At 42.7% G+C, this 17,964-nt stretch overlaps 1 protein-coding gene across 1 annotated transcript in view; it reads right to left on the bottom strand.

Moving 5' to 3' along the window:
- Positions 1-17,964, bottom strand: part of TSPAN9 (tetraspanin 9) — a gene marked incomplete at both ends in the record, with an annotated part of 117,479 nt that overhangs the window by 56,729 nt on the left and 42,786 nt on the right.

Raw genomic sequence — 17,964 nt, 5'->3', positions numbered from 1 at the left:
AATTCCAGCTCTGTAATCTTGCTACATGTCTCACTCACATCTGGGTGGACCTTGGACCTACACTGCAGCCTTGTCAGCAGTCCTGCCTCTGTGTCAGAGAGCAGTGAGGGCTAGCTGCTCCACCACGGAAGGCTAGTCAGGAGCGGAACGCAAGAATAAGGCAGGTGTAAGCAGTGGCCTCACCAAGAAGGAGCCAGGATGCAGAACGGCAAGTCCACATCAGGGTAAGGGCCAAAGACAGTGGGTCACATGCAGCCCAGCGATCCCCCAGCAAGTCCATAGTGACGAGGCAGATCCAAGGTCAGCCAGGAAGCTGAACCAGTGAGTCTGGGTCAAGGTCCAGGTTGTGCAGGTACAAGATCAGCCACAGACAGAGCTGCTACACAGCTACGATGTAACACAGGCAGGAGCCAGTGGCAAGGTCCCGGCTTAAAAACAGTTCCCAAGGGAAAGGAGGGACAAGCCCTAGGTCCTAGCTTTCTTCCCAACAGCTCTTATCAGCAAAGGAGCTGGACTTGGACTCAGCCACCTAAGCTCTGTCTTAGACAACTAAACTCCTAGAAGAGGGGTGCACTCTGGGCCCTAACACGCTGACCCCATCTCCCTTTTCTCCTGACGGGACTCTCTGGAGAGACCATGACCTGATTCATTACCTTGCCTTGCCTGGGAAACTCAGTGGACCCTGTGGTCAGCACACCTGCTCTGCCCTCCCTATTCAGCAAGAGTGCTATGGGAGTGTGCCCTGGCCACTGAGGGCACTGCCTGTGCTGTGGCCAACCTGGTTTGCCCTCCTTGCAGCTCTCCAACAAAAGTGTGCACACCCGTTTCACCAGGCACTTCCTTCCTGCTCCCTGTGCCTCCCCTTCTCTTCAGGCTTTGGTCACCATCCCCTGATGAACCTAGGCTCCAGCCCTCCTAGCTAAGCCGGAAGGCCTGTTGGAAAACATGCTCTTGCCCCACCCCTGTGTGGCATCCTGTGTCTCCCCAGCACTCCCCGTTCCTCAAAGAGGGGGCCTGTGGTCATAAAAGCCAAAGCTCTGTCTGTAACGCTGGCAGTGCAGTCAGGTGTTAACCTGTAGGTTGGGTGCCCTCCTGCCCAAGGCTTTCCTCTCCACTGGCAGAATGAAGGAGAACAGCACCTGGGCTCCAGTGCCCTGTAGCCACTCCTGGTTTGTTAAAGTCTCCCTTGACAATATCATTGGTACACACATGGGTGAGCAGGCCAGGGGTAACAGGACAAAGTCCAGACATGCCTTAGTGCTCTTTGCAACAGCCCAAGACCAAGCTCCCTGCAAGCAACAGACCACGTGAGGTACCAAGTAAGGTCAGTAGTTGGGTGCCTCTGCACCCTGTAGAAGGACATCTCCAACCACTGTCACACACCACTTCCTCTCAGCGCTGATTCAGAGTCACCTGGCTATGATGCATCCTTTCAGCTCGTACGGGAGTGTACATTCACTGATCATTCAAATGCAGTCTCAGAATTGTCCCTCCTTTCTCGCCTTGCAGGTCTTCGGCTCTTGCCTCTGTAGGAGCTCTACAAAGATCCTGTCAACCTCCTCTTTCTCTGCCTGTATGGCAATCTGTGCACATCCCTCACAGCTCCTTTTGTGGTGACTTAGTGACCCAGCCATGACTGCAGCCCTGACATGCAACACCATGTTGCACCCCGGCACTCTGTTGTCCAAGGCCTGGATTTTATCTGCTTTCGGGGACTCTGTCTGTTCTGAAGGCTCCAGTATGTCAGGGTAGTTTCTCCAGGCAGTGCCTTGGGATCTGTCGTATTGTGCAGAGTCCGTTGCTGCAGAATTCTAGAGAGTCTCATGCTGTCTTGAGCAGAGTTTTTAGCCCTCTTTGCAGCCTCTTAGAATCATAGAATATCTCGAGTTGGAATGGACTCAAAAGGATCACACAAAAAGAACAACGTAATTGCTGCAAAGAAATGCAAGCCAAATGTCGTGCTAGAGGCTATATGGCAATTATGTCAGGCACATGGCATTCTTAGACTCAACTTGTAGTTTGTCTCCTGACGTGTCATACGACCTCAGACTAGTCAGTTCACAATCTGAGCTAGATGTAGTGTGTTCTTTGACCTGTAAAACTAGAAGGTCTTTGAACTAGCAAAGCATCTTTGTTACCCCTCTATAAACATGGTAACTTCCTCAAATATTTAATCTATTGCCCCAAAGTTGTACAAAGCCAAAGTATAGACGTGGATAAACACATATGTGGCAGACCGTTCAGTCAATTACAGTCACCTTCTGTTTATTCCTCATTCCCTTTCCCTCACCCCAGGCAAGAAGAAAATTCAAGATACTTTTCAGTACACTGATTGTACAACGATAGCACAGTCTGGGCAAGCTAACTCTGGGACTGGGTTGCACGGGGCACCTGTGTCCTAGATTAGAAAGAGGCAGCTGAAAAGCTAGAGTGACTCTAGACATGAGCCAGGAGGGCTATGCTGTGTTATATGTGGACTTAGTGTCTCAGACCAACACCAATTCAGAGGTCTTTTGGTTCTGCTGTATTGACCAGCATTGCCAGCCTGCTGCTGGAAAATCCTTAAGAAGGACACCTTGCTAAACACAGGGCCACATTTTTGTGCAGTAATAATGTTTTTTGTCTGCCTTGCCATGCTGAACCAAACATTTTCTATTCTGTTTCCCAAATCCATTTTAAAGATTTCTCCATTCATTCTCAGCCCATGCAGATTTTTTTGTGCACATACTTGCCAGTGGATGTACAGCCAAGTTTAAACTGAATCATCAGAGACAGCTCTCCCATTTTTTCTGTAACCTCTGCAAAAAAGGTAGAAACTAAAAATGACCACTAAGAATTCAAACTGAACAGCTGACACTACATAAAACTTTGAAGGAACATGGAGGTCAGAAATGGAGCAGGGCTAGTGAGCATAAATGAAATGTGCTGGGATTCTTTGCTTATGCATCACTCACTTTGAGCCTGACAAGAATTAGATCTGTCCAAGTACATTTATAAGGATGCAGCTCAGCGTTAATTTCTGGCTAAATGAATCCTTTCTTGGTGACAAGTAGTACGTGGTGATTCCTCTGCTGCAGCAAAAATTGTCAAAGGCTATTTCCTCCATAAATTCCAGAGAAGTGTATAGGGCAGGATGGTTTCCTAGTTCATTTTCTAACAGTCCTTGTAAGAAGGTGAAAAGTTTGAAGAAGCTTAAGTATTTCTTTGATAAAGGTGGCAGTGGCTCCCACTTAACATTAATGCAGTCATTTCATTGATTTTGAGAATGGCAAAAAACCTTACAGAATACTTTCGTTAGGAAAAGACTAGTGTCCTTAATAAATACATATTGTAAATCACTTTCCAAGCAGTTTTTAGGTTAAACTTTCAGATTAAATTAAGGCTTGTCTTACCTAATCCAGAGATCAGATGTGTTTTGTGCAGGGGAAAGCTGGCAGAAGTTCATTTTAGGAAGGTACTACATTCAAATCCATTATCCTAAACTTATTTCCAAACGTCTCTTTTTGATCTCATTGTCATTGCCATATATGCATGTGTGTGAAAACCTGTTGTATATGTCTGAAATGTCTAGGCCTGGAAAATAACCTACAGAGATGACAGAGACTTCAAAATATTCCATTAATTTCTATCTTACTTTCCTCAAAAAGAACAAGAAACTGGCCCATTGTTTCCTGAATAACAACAAACTAGAGGTAGAACATTTAGCCGTGACTATAATGGGAAAATTAAGTGGTAAAAGAGTCTAAGCATAAACTGTTTTCTTAAACCGAAAGGATACAGTTCTGGCTGCAGTGAAATCAACAGCATAGCTTCTGCTGCTGACTTAACAGAGTCACAGAAAGGAGGGAAGGAGGCCAGCGTTCCTGATCCTTCTTCGTACTAAATTTTTCATAATGCAAAGATACAGAACACAAAACTCAAGAAATCAGAGTGGAAGAAGGAGATGATAAGAGTGGCAAGGACCCTAGCTTACCACTGACACGTAAGCGCTGGCAGCAGGATCCAAGGAATCCCAGTGCCCCATTTCTGAACACACATCTAGACTCCTGTCATTTTCAGCCCCAGAAGCCCCTGCTAGTTCACCAACCACCATAGCCTGGAATTCAAATGACTGTACCCCCCAGTTGGACACAGACTGAGTTCAGGAACTGCTTGAGAGAAAGCTGCAGGTTGGCCACTACTACTGCTGAAGCCCTCAGGCTTGAGGACAGGAGTAAAACCTCCATAAGCTGAAAACAGTACGCCAGTTCACAGGAAGAAAACGTTACCTGAAAGCTTATGGTACTCGTGGTGCAAGAAAGCAAGGTCACATGCTTAGATCTAAGTTTCTCCAGTTATTATATCAATTCCCAACTAAATGAAAGTGCATACTGAAAAAGTTTATTTACTTAAAGGCTGAACCGGGTACTGCCCTTGTGAGTCATTCTCATGCAAATGATCCTAGCCCTGTTCAAAGACTGAATACTGGTGACAATAGCAACATTTTTTTTACAACTCAGATCATTCTCCACATCTCAGGTGTTGAAACACAGTTTGTTAAATGACTACGAATGTATGTGAAATTCCAATTCTCACCATATTAGCTGAACTGCTGTTTTTCAAGAAATAGATTTAACTGCTGCTTACCACTTTTGGGAATACATTTTTTGGGAGCCACAAAAAAAGATACAATAAATCTCTCTTAGGCACCCAGCTTCAAAAATGTAGTTACCTACTTTCTTCACATTTTAGAGATCAGTGAGCTGAAGGACCTTGCCCCTTTGAGGATTTTTTGGCAAGAAGTACCAAGCTGGAAATGGAATAATGTGTTCCAAGGTCTAAGTCTAATGTCTACTTAGCATGTTCCTAACACCTACCAAAAGGAGAAAATTACACATTACCTTTTTAGTGCAACAATTAACAGCTGGACAAAAGCAAAAGCACCTAAACCCAGACCGTTCAAATACAGAGACACAGCCAAAAGAGTACAGAATTGCTATTCTACATAACATGGGTTTCCTATAAGATGGGTGCTTAGTGGCACTCAGAGAATTTCAAGCACTTCTGAAGTATGACGCATTGTCAAATATTAGCTCAGATGTGTTAAATATATTGTCAGTTGGCTGTACCCTAGTTAAATACAACATGAAGTCACAGAATCACAGAATCATTAAGGTTAGAAAGGACCTTCGAGATCATCAAGTCCAACCATTAACCCAACACCACCATGCCCACTAAACCATGTCCCGAAGTGCCACGTCTGCACATTTTTTTAATATTTCCAGTGACGGTCACTCCACCACCTCCCTGGGCAGCTTGTTCCAATGCTTGACCACTCTCTCAGTGAAGAAAATTTTCTTCATATCCAATCTAAACTTCCCCTGGCGTAACTTGAGGCCTTTTCCTCTCGTCCCATCACTAGTTACTTGGGAGAAGAGATCAACACCCACCTCACCACAATCCCCTTTCAGGTAGTTGTAGAGAGCAATAAGGTCTCCTCTCAGCCTCCTCTTCTCCAGACTGAACAACCCCAGTTCCCTCAGCCGCTCCTCATAAGACTTGTGCTCCAGACCCCTCATCAGCTTCGTTGCCCTTCTCTGGACACGCTCCAGCACCTCAACATCCTTCTTGCAGTGAAGGGCCCAAAACTGGACACAGTATTCAAGGTGCAGCCTCACCAGTGCTCAATACAGGGGCACAATCACTTCCCTACTCCTGCTGGCCACACTATTTCTGATACAGGCCAGGATGCTGTTGGTCTTCTTGGCCACCTGGGCACACTGCTGGCTCATGTTCAGCCAGCTGTCAACCAGCACCCCCAGGTCCTTTTCCGCCAGGCAGCTCTCCAGCCACTCCTCCCCAAGCCTGTAGCGTTGCATGGGGTTGTTGTGACCCAAGTGCAGGACCTGGCACTTGGCCTTATTAAACCTCATACAATTGATCTCTGCCCATCGATCCAGCCTGTCCAGTTCCCTCTGCAGAGCCCTCCTACCCTCCAGCAGATCAACACTCCCACCCAACCTGGTGTCATCTGCAAACTTACTGAGGGAGCACTCGATCCCCTCATCCCCATCAATAAAGATATTGAATAAGACTGGCCCCAGAACCAAGCCCTGGGGAACACCGTTTGTGACCGGCCGCCAGCCGGATTTAACACCGTTCACCACAACTTTCTGGGCTCAGCCGTCCTTTACCCAGTTCTTTACCCAGTGCAGAGTACACCTGTCTAAGCCACGAGCCGCCAGTTTCTCCAGGAGAATGCTGTGGGAGACGCTGTCAAAGGCTTTACTAAAGTTCAGGTAGACAACATCCACAGCCTTTCCCTCATCCACTAGGCGAGTCACCTGGTCATAGAAGGAGATTAGGTTGGTCAAGCAGGACCTGCCCTTCATGAACCCATGGTGGCTGGGCCTGATCCCTTGGTTGTCCTGCACATGCCCTGTGAGCACCCTCAAGATGAACCGCTCCATGATCTTCCCCAGCACGGAGGTCAGGCTGACAGGCCTGTAGTTCCCGGGATCATCCTTTGGTCTTTATTGTGGATGGGCATCACATTGGCAAGCCTCCAGTTGTCTGGGACCTCCCCTGTTAACCAGGACTTCTGATAAATGATGGAGAGTGGCCTGGCAAGCTCCTCTGCCAGCTCTTTCGGTACTCTTGGGTGGATCCTATCCCCATAGACTTGTGGGTGTCCAGGTGGCTTAACAGGTCCTTAACTGTTTCCTGCTGGATTACAGGGAGTTTATTGTGCTCTCCATCCCCGTCTTCCAACTCAGGGGGCTGAATACTCTGCGGATACCCGGTCTGGCTCTTAAAGACTGAGGTAAAGAAGGCATTAAGTACCTCAGCCTTGTTCTCATCCTTGGAGACAATGTTCCCCGCCATATCCAATAAGGGATGGAGATTCTCCTTGCCTCTCTTTTTGTTGTTAATATATTTGTAGAAGCGTTTTTTTTATATCCTTTATGACTGTGGCAGACCACATATTCCTATAGCTTGTAGCTTTGCAACAAGAATGTAGAAAGAATGAACTTTATGCTACACAACTGACAGTGGAGGGCACCAACTGTTCCGCTTAGGAAGTGTAACTGAAAGCACAAAACCACATACCTGATGTAAATTTATTATTTTTAGGCCTTGCAGTAGAATTAACAGCTACTGTAAGTAATGCAGAAACTTGTTCTCCTATACACAAGCATAATGAAAGAGGGCTCACTTCTTACCAATGAGAAGGGGCCTCCCAGTGACAGCTCTAATACTATTTTGATGGTGGGTATGTATGTTAGCTGGTTTTGCAGGTGCAGTCTACTTCCTTTCCTGTGGTTCTTTTGCCAGGCTTAGTGCTGGCAAAGAAAATAAGTCAGGAAGACTCTACTTAGGTGATCACCTGTAGAGTTCTAGTGGGAATTGACTTAAGTGTCCCCAGTGAAACAGTCAACTCAACATGTTTGCTTTCTTGCTAAGAAAGAAAATCTATCAAGTCTGCTACAGAAGTGTTATTGCTTAGAACTATGTGAGAACATTTAAGACCTTGGAAGTTACCAATATGAGCATATTAAGAAAAAGAACAACAAAACAATCAAATTCAAGCAGATCACAGATATACTTCCCTGGAAAAAGACTCACTCTTGCATGTGGCAGCAAACTAGGGAACCATGCACAAGAAAACTTTCTCATTTCAGCACGCTAACAACCCATGAATAAATATTCAAAACCAGCTGATTAAAATGAAAGGAAACTGGAAATTCTCATATAACACTTTATGAAGGAGCAGTCTGGCTTTATCCTGAGTCAGTGGAGCCCTACCCACAACAGGCAGTCATCTGCTGATTTCTAGGTATGAAGGCATGAAAAACTGCCAATGAGCCTATTAGGTAGAAGAAAGAGAGACTGATTCCCTATTACAAGAACAAAGACAACCCCAAGAATCAATAGCTTCTAGTCATCTACCCCATTTTTTCAAAGAGAGATAATACACAATGTTCTATCCTCAAGTACTCTGAGGTACCTATTATATATTCCACTGGTGTCAAGAGTTGCATGCATGGCTTTTGATTTACCTATTAAACTGCCTTTACCTTAACCCATGAGTTTTCACACTTTTCTGATTCTCTCCCTCATCCCACCATGGGAAGAGTGAGTGGCTGTGTGGAGCTTGGTTGCTGGCTGGGGTTAAACCACGACACTAATTCGTTGTAAATTGACTGAGGAAAGGTTCCCTTTTCTAATAGCTCCACATTTTCTCCTTAGCCAAAGAGAAAGTCAGAAAATTCCAGCATCTTCAGTGACAATCAGCAAGAGCATGCAACATCAGAGCCACCAGTCTTAGTCTGTCAAAAGTTAATGTTAAGCCTTTTCTTTTTAAGAAGGAAAACTAATCCAGATTTTTCACTTTCTGCCTATACAATAAAGAACGGAAGAGAAGAACAAAAGAAATTTTTTTAAAACTTCATCAGCCTCCCTGAATTCTTGCAGCTAAAGCTGCTTTTACTGTATTCTATATATGCACTTACTCGCTGAAAGTAAGTTACATGATGGAAGTGATGCCCACTAGCTTTTAAGAGCCCACAAAACTGAAGGCTTCAGTGCAAGAATGCAAGGATTTTTGTCCTAATCACCTTAATGTCATTCTTCCTGTTATGAAATAATTAATTGCTTGCTCTTCTGTGAAGTTACAATCCTTACAATCCCAAGTGTGTTCACAATGGTTTCAGTATACCAAGTGACCTACAGCTCACTTGGTATCTTGCTAGTATGTTGTTAGTTCTGTTTCTCAAATGTCTGCTTTGTGCTAGTCCTGCCACTAAGATTAAAGCTCCTAGCTCACTTCCCTTGATGGAGTAGTCCATTCTTACTGCTCCCTGACATGCATAAGTCCCACAAGGGGGTCACATAAGAGAGCAAAGGCTACAAATTATTTACAGTTAGACTTGGGAGCCCGAGTTCTGTTAAATAACCACTCTTGCAATTACGAAGAAGAATATTTTTGAAGACTGTAACTATTATTTGCAACTTTCTTAGGATCCTGTGTAGCTAGTAGCATTCAGGTCAGAGCAAACTAACTAACTACATAAGAACCTAATAAAGATAGAGATGATGAAGGATAAACATAGAAAAAAAAATACTTTTTCCCCCCTATTTAATAAAGAAAAGGTAGCACATGAAAAATGCCAAAAGAAATGAAGAGCAAGAACAAAAAAGACCATTGAGCTTGCACTCTCTACATTTCAATAGGGAGAAGAACAAGACAAAGCCTCAAAACAACTATACTTTATTCAGTATTCTTTTCCTCTGCACTTTAGTAGTAAAATCTCTGGGCCATGCTTTCTCACAAAGGTATTAAAATGATATTTATCTCCTCATGTACTATTAAGACCCCTCTTAATTAGTTTTATTTTAGAATATACTCACAGGACCATTTTATAAATGCAAGAGGACATCTTTAGGCAAGTGCATGATACTGTGAAAGCATTGCTTCGTAGCTGGTAGGAGAATTCTGCTCAAAATGTCACCTTCGTTTCTCCCTGGTTAAAGAACAGTGATGTAGCATGACAGTACCTTAGTCAGCCATGGCATTCCTGTGTTAGATAATTCTGTGCCACTGAAGCTGCACTACCACTACTTATAAGAAGGTTAATGGAAACAGGCTTAGGCTAGATTGCCCCTAACAGCAATTGCTGTGCCTAAGAAAACAAGAGCCTGTTCCCTATTAATATCAACAGCACAGGACTTAGGCATGATCAATGACTGAACTACTTTGAAAATACTCCACAGAGGTTGGGCAAGTAGGATACAAGTAGGATCAGAAGCTACCAGGACCTGAAGTGATGCCATATGGCACCATGAAAGCATGGGGTAAATTGTCAATCATATTTCTTATTCTGAGTTCAGTACCATAATTTCTCAGTTTCTAGTACAGAAGAATTGCCGTACTAGATCAAATGTTAAGTCCCCACCACTCCAGTAGCTTGCCTTTGACAATGTGAGAAAACCAGACACATCCAAAGGAAGCCCAATAAGCAAAACACATCCCTGAAAGTTAATTTAAGAATGTCAACTGACTCCCTAGAGACAAAGATCAGAGTAAGTCACAAAGCAAGTGAGATTTTCTTTTCCTCTGATATTTGACCAGTGGGTAGTCTTATCATAGAGAAGCCCAAATTGTCTTTGAGTCCTCTGGTGTTGATATCATCTTATAGCAGTGAGTTCCCCAGCCAAAGCACACACTGCAAGTGCAGCATTTGTGAACTTCTGGGGTTTCAAGTGTTTTGCATATTGATTTACCACATGTTGTGGAACAAAGTGAAGAAAAACTACAGATTCCCTTCTCTATCAAGTGTCATTATTTTCTATTCTGTTAGAATGTTATTTATTCAACTCATTTCGTTTGACTATTCAACTCATTTCTCAGACAAACAGTAGCAGTCTTCTCAGGCTCTTCATAGTTGTTGCGAAGAACAGAGCAAGCTTTCTCCTTCAGTCAAAGAAGTAACTTTGAAAAGAAGCAGGATCCTCCCTTTGTGTAGGAAGTGAGAGTCTTTTATCCATCCTGTTCCCAGAACTGATAAAGCTTGAGCATTAGACAGCACAGCACAAAGACCAACGAATCACCTCACTATGACACATTGTCAGTCAACCATGAGCAGTTACAACTGCAATGACAATAACCTCCGCAATTCACCACTCCAAAATTCTCAAAGACAATACATTTGTTTTGAGCACAGAGAAGTGATCACTATCAGTTTTTAAAGGCCAGCAGCTTAAAAAACAAACCAGAAAGCCAATTATTAGGTTAATCCATACCAAAATGGTATCACAGATTGTTTCCTGTTCTTTTAATGAAGTAAAGCTGCTTGGCTTCATTTGCTGACAATCCTTGAAAATATGAAGAACTTTTACAAGGGATTGGACAGTTTTATATCAAAGTCATGTGACTGCCTCCCCGCTGAAGCCCATATATCAAAGCAGGCAGCTGCTAGCCTAAGAACAGAGCACAGCATCTATTTTCACATAGAAATTACTGTGTCACTTGGCGGAAATCTGTTCTATATTCAGTGGGTGACATAAACCACAGAAATGAACCCTGAAGCTGAGTCTTTCCCTCCCCTGTCGCACTGCACTCACGAGGTAAAACGCCAGCAAAATGAAACCTCTCCTTTGCCAGGGAAGCATATGCTGAACAAGCATTCTCTCTGTCTTTCTTGGTCCTTTACTCCAATAAGAAAAGGCTGGGCTCAGCTTCATTAATAATTAAAATTAGATATGCATAAATTATGTTCATGGCAACTATGGAGAAGTTAAGCCAATCAAAGTGGGAAATAATCCTCTAGCAATACATATTTCAAAATGCCATACTCAAAAATACTACTCTGTGCTAATATACCATATGCTACTGATTAAGAATTCTATCTGTCTGAGCTACAAATTTTTAAAAAGATTAAAACATATTTCCTTCTCAGTTCTAAGCTGGTACAAGCCATAGAGGGGAAAAAAAGCTCACAAAAAATTCTGCTGCAGAAAGAGTAAGACAAAGCTCTCTGGCAGGAGCAGTGTACACTCACTCAATCTCAGAGCAGAACTTGTTTTTTGCGAAGAAAAGAGAGTTCTTGTTTTTTCTTATAATTTAAAAAAAAATCAGGGTTTTTTTTTTTAATCTCACAAAAACGTAGCTTTAAAATTGGGATATTGCCAAGGAGCTTATGCTTAACATTCAATCTAGCAATAGAACTGACAGATTGAAGGAGAGGACAGAAATTAATTAAAGTGAACTACAATAAAGACAAATAGGAAGCGATTCACAGTGATTATTCCTTTCTAATGCACAAAAATAGAGTAGAGGTTAACTGGCTTGGCAGTTGTTCCACATGGACTGATCTTGCTGGTCAAACTGGGCAGCAAATTGAATACTGAATTTGAATGCCAAGATGATAATCTTCACAAAATGGAAAATGGCAGTGTGGCACAGCAATCTCAGCTGGTATATGCACAGAGAGATTTATTTATTTGAACATAAATCAATGTATCAGGCTGGACTGGCTTTTTAAAGTTTAAGGCAAATGTGTGGCAAATAGTTTTTCATCCCCTCTTTAGCCACCAAAAGGTAGAGGACTTCTTATTCTGATGTACTGCTCACTAACATAAGTTGGGGCTGCAGCTGGCAGCTTGGCTTCCCAAATCCTGGAGCTGAGGTGCCTCATTAGGAAATCTCAGGCAGTATTTTACTTGAAAAATTCCTAGACTTGAAAATCAATTCAACAGTGCAACTAAACTTACACTTATTTATCGTATGAGTCCCTTTATATTGCTTTTCCCCTGACTTTTCATAATCATTTATGTATTATTCACTTTCTAGTCTTCATGTTTAATTTTTCTTAATGAAACGTGGCAAAAGCCCTGCATGAAGAAATTAATATTTTTTATTTCTTTTTCCTTAAACAAGTCTCTCTTTCTTTAAATTAAGCTAAGTCTTCACTTTGTGATGAGTAATGCCAGTGAATACGGGGTTACAATAACGCAACAAATTTAGAATGAGAGATGATATATACACAGCCGAGTAGTCTACTCAGAATGTGGAAAATTTACTAAAAAAAGAGAAAGCAAAATCTCATTTACCTTTTAGTCAATAGAAACAGAATTAGCAATACCGTTTGTTCAGGCTGCTGCAGAGAGGTTAAATTTAAGATGTATTTTGTCTTATGGAGGTGAAGAAAATGGAAATAACAGCAATTTCTGTCAGGGAGGTGGTAGGCAATGAGTGCTGGAAAACTGCAAAGCCATGTTGAGCTTGGTGACCTGAAAGTGAAGGAATTCTGTCATTTCGCAAAATGGGGAGAGGAGTTGAGGATCATCAGTTAATAACTGAGCTTGAATACCAGGCATGTTTGAGACCTCTGTTTTTTCTTAGAATGATAGTGGTATTTTTTTGTAGATGACAGATGAAAAAACCCCAACCAAACAAACTCTACACTAAGAATCCAGGACGCAAAAAACTCCAAAGTGTTAGGAGAAGGATCGGGAGTGTATGGTCTTCTGGTCATAGTATATCTTCCTTGTATATACTGTGATTCACAGCACACAAGTTACCTTCTAGCCAAAATTCAAGTGCTCACCCAATGTGTCTTGCCAAGCAAGCAGCAAAACTCTTCACTAATCCCACCACCTGCTCCGGTCACCAGGGAGGAGAAAGAGGGAGAGGACTCTGTACCAGACCGTCTCCTATCTCCTTACCCCACAGGTGTCTCACCCTTATCTCAGCATGGTAGACTGTTAATTCAAAAAAGGTAGGGAGGAGAGAGAAAAAAACAGCTTTCAACCTTTCTATAAATAGTCTGTACAAGCCATTCCTTTCATCTTTGTCACAGGATTGTCTTTCACTTCCTAAAGCCCATTTCTAATGATCTTGAGGTTAGTGCTGATGTTTCACTGGATTTGTGGCTGCGCTGACACATGTGGAAAGCTACCAGCTGACTCTGACATTTCAGCTTCTCCCCTGCCTCCGCAGTTGGAACAAGGCCACCTGCATGGCTGCCCCATTTAACAGTCACAGTGGAAAACACTCTGCTGAAACACTCCACCTGAAGTTTCCTGCCTTTCCAGGGTTATAATGCTGCCCAACAACTAGAGACCACGCTCCATGTTTTGCCAGGGCTCTGATTATTTGTTCATTCCCAAGCAGGGTAGTTATACATTCCAATGACTGCGGTTAAACCTTTTTAGCAGCTGTATAGGCCACAACATTATCATCCACTTTGTAAAAATTCGGTCTAATTTATTTATTTTCACACCACCAAACAGCTGCCTTTCAGCATAGATGCTTTAAAAGGGCTTAACTATAGCGTTTAAATTACAAACAAATTATTCACAACGAGCAGCAATGACGCTAAGAAAGCAGACCCTTTTTCTTCCATGAAGTGAGTAAAAGGGACATGCTTTAATAAAGAGAGCTTTCCCAGTTAAATCCCTGTGAATTATTAATGCTCCTCTCAGATGTTTAGGTACACATCTAACCATTAGATTACACATGTGGGCTATCAGCAAGAAATGGAGAATCATTCCTGCAGTGAATTGGAATTACAGCAGAGTCTAGCCAAGAAGAAAATGTAGAGAGGGACAACTACTGCTCTCCCCTCCTGAAGTGTTCACGTTCCGAGTTTACCTGCATACAGTTTGTGCATAAACCAGAATTTATACACATGCTTGTATTCATAATTCTACACTGAAAATCCCACTGGACACATGAACACATACTCTCTGTGTACAAAGCCCTTTCTTTTATGCAAACAATCTTGCTTAAGAAAAATAGGGATTTCTACATTTGATTTTCTACCTGGTCCTTTTTCCATTTATTTTGAATAAGAAGGTAGTACTAACAATGTGATAAGCAATAAATTTATGCACCACTTTGAAAGAGAAGTAAATGTTAGGTATACTGTCCTTCTATCTGTGCATGTGACTTGGACTGAGGCAGAAATGCTGTCTTCCTCTATATAAACATCAACAGCATTGGCACAGCAAGTGTTAGTAACAGTGTTCAGCAAGTACACTGAAATACCACATAATTTGTATCAAACCCTACAGGTGAACACTGGCTGATAGAACTGTAAAAGGAAACAGCATGTGCAGAGTGTTCAAAATTGAAGAAGGAAGGAGGGAGAGAGCAGCTAAAAGAAAGACTGGGAATAGACCAAGCTCTTCTCTCAGACTGCAATGAGCCTGACACAAGAAAAGAACAATGAAGTCTGGCCACTTCATGGCAGTAAGCATCCAGAATTGTGAACAAAATGGTTACCTACAGATGACAGCACTCAGATACAGGTACAGAGAAACAGATCACTACAAAACACATGGCTTTTTAGATGTGCCAGAGTTCAGCACCTGAAAGGGAGAAGCAGTTGACAAAATGGTGAAGAGCAGAACTGCGAAACACCAGAGCTGTGAAGCTAACCTGTCACAACCCAGTAGTCACTCCTCCCTTCCCAGCTTTGCAAATCAAAAGACAACCGGAGGCTGAAATGAAAACAGTCAGTGTATTTAAACCATCAAATCCAGCAGAGAGGATGCTGAATGCAGCTATAGTGCATGGTGGTGTTTGCTTCCTTATTAAGCTTTATGGGGTGGGAGGTGGGGGAATGATGTGCGTTTGATGTTTCCAGTTAGAATCATAGAATAGTTTGGGTTGGAAGGGACCTTTAAAGGTCACCTAGTCCAATACCCCTGCCATGTGCCATGAGCTGGGACATCTTCAACCGGATCAGGCTGCTCAGAGCCCCATCCAACTTGACCTTGAATTCTTCCAGGGATGGGGTATTTACCACCTCTCTGGGCAACTTGTGCCAGTGTTTCACCACCCTCACTGTGAAAAATTTCTTCCTTGTATCTAGTCAAAACCTTCCCTCTTTTAGTTTAAAACCATTACCCCTTGTCCTATTGCAATGGGCCCTGCTAAAAAGTTTGTCCCCTTCTTTCTTATAAGTCACATTTAAGTACTGGAAGGCTGCAATAAGGTCTCCCTGGAGCCTTCTCTTCTCCAGGCTGAACAACCCCAACTCTCTCAGCCCGTCCTCAACAGGAGAGGTGTTCCATCCCTCTGGTGGCCTTCCTCTGGACTTTCTCCAACAGGTCTTTCCTGTGCTGAGGGCTACAGAACTGGACACAAGACTCCAGGTGGGGTCTCACCAGAGTGGAGTAGAGGGGCAGAATCACGTCCCTCGACCTGCTGGCCATGCTGCTTTTGATGCAGCCCAGGATACGGTTGGCCTTCTGGGCTGTGAGCACACATTGCCAGCTCCTGTCCAACTTTTCATCCACCAGTACCCCCAAGTCCTTCTCGGTAGGGCTGCCCTCAATTCCTTCATCCCCCAGCCTGTATTGATACTGGGAGAAAATGTAACCTAAAGGCATGCCAGCTAAAGATCTGATATTGGAATTATTTCCTGAAGAAGAAACCTCAAGAAATCAATGGGAAAAGGAAAATGTTGACCCCCTTCCTTCTCCTTCCATGTTCTCAGACTTTTCCCAACCTCCTTCTCCCTCATATTTTCCCTCTTTTCTTTTAAAGCACCCAAATCTTCTGTTTATCCCCTGCAGTCCTCCTGCTACCCCATTATTCTGTTTTTTACTGCTCTGTGGCAGTCAACTTTTTCCATTTCCCTCTTTGAATACTACAGTACAAGCATGTTGCCTTGCTCCTCTGTCCCTTCAACACACATGATGTGACTGGTTTGCATAAAAGAGAATGAAATTGCCTGTTTTTAACTAAGGTAATTAGCTAATACGCAGAAAAGTGAACTGTCAACAGTTCTCAGGGCAGAGGAGATCCCAAGTGTCAGGTCAAGGAGAGGGAAGGGAATTGCCATTTGGGAGTTAACAATTCTACCCTGGACGGAAAGGTGTGGCGACATCATCCCGCCCTTGCGTCCCTCACCACAGACCTGAAGTTCCTTCTGAGAGCTACTGAATAAATTCATGCTCTTCCCATAGTTACGGTGAGTGCTCTTTAGCTGCATTTATGCAGTGGAGTTAGGCAAAGATATCACAACAGCAGCACTGGTAGAATAATAAGCAGAACATAAATATTGTCACTGTTCAGCAAGGCTGAAATTAAACCACCTTGGATGACCAGAGTTGAAGCAGAGTTCTACACACATACTGAATCATGAAAACTATTCAGTTCTGAAGTGTGACATACCAGAAAGGGATATTTTCTCTTACGTTTTACATTCTCTGTAGGGCAAAGCAGTAATGGCTTTTCCCCAAAATGGAAGTTCTGAAAAGCAGCCAAAAAAGACCTGAGCTATACTGTTTCACCCTCAACCCTCCTGCTCCACCCGTCCTATCCATTGCCTTTCGTCTAATCAGAATCCTATGCTTACCCTGTAAGGAACTAGATAATTTTTCACTTTATCTTTCATGGAAATATTTTGAGATACTGAAGTTGAAACATACTGCAACAACAAAGTCAAGAAATAACCACTGTAAGAAAAGAAAATGTGATATTTCCTGTAATTACTAAAGAAAGAATTAAAAATGTTTAATTCGACTCCATAAATTCATAAATAATACCATTATAAAGATATCATAAAGTGGGTGACTAAAACACAAGAATTTTTTTAGACATAGAAGATGGACTTGTTTCTACCCCATCACTTTAACTTCATTTTATCATAAAAAGCTAACTATTAATACAGAAAGCAAGCTTCACTTATATGATAAAATGCTAATTATTTTTATGGTACTCACTTCTGTAGTAGGCACTTGATGATGCTACTGAAAAGGAGTAACACCCCCAGTGCAGCTGTGCCCATTTGGACTACACTCTTTAGCTACTTCAGATCCACTGGAAATCAACTAGAGCTACACTAGTGAATTCCTATGTAAATCTTTGTTCTATAGCAAGCTTATTATGCAATTGTAATCACGCAAATTTGTGGAATGGGAAGTCAGCTTCCTGAGGAGGGGAAGTGGAGAGGGAGGTGCTGATCTCCTCTCCCTGGTATCCAGTGATAGGAACATGTGAGAATGGTTGAAAGCTGCATCAGGGCAGGTTCAGACTTGCCCTTCCTAGCATGTTTTAACTTTTGGTGAGCCCCGAAGTGGTCAGGCAGTTGGACTAGATGATGGTTGTAGGTCCCTTCCAACTGGAACAACTTCTATTCTATTCTATTCTATTCTATTCTATTCTATTCTATTCTATTCTATTCTATTCTATTCTATTCTATTCTATTCTATTCTATTCTATTCTATTCTATTCTATTCTATTCTATTCATTTTCTATTCTATTCCATTCCATTCCATTCCATTCCATTCCATTCCACGCCACTCCACGCCACTCCACGCCACTCCACGCCACTCCACATCAAACCAATGAAGTAGTTGTCCTTTGGAAGCAAAGGTATAGCATATTAAGTGCAATGTATGATCCTCCTACCCAGCACCCACACACATGAAGATCATTTTGATCTGTAGCATCATGGGTGGAACTAGCCA

Source organism: Phaethon aethereus, assembly GCF_964289735.1.
Source record: "Phaethon aethereus genome assembly, chromosome: 1".
Taxonomy (NCBI): domain Eukaryota; kingdom Metazoa; phylum Chordata; class Aves; order Phaethontiformes; family Phaethontidae; genus Phaethon; species Phaethon aethereus.
The sequence above is the reverse complement of the archived record's forward strand: the minus strand, read 5'-3'. Positions and strand labels throughout refer to the sequence as shown.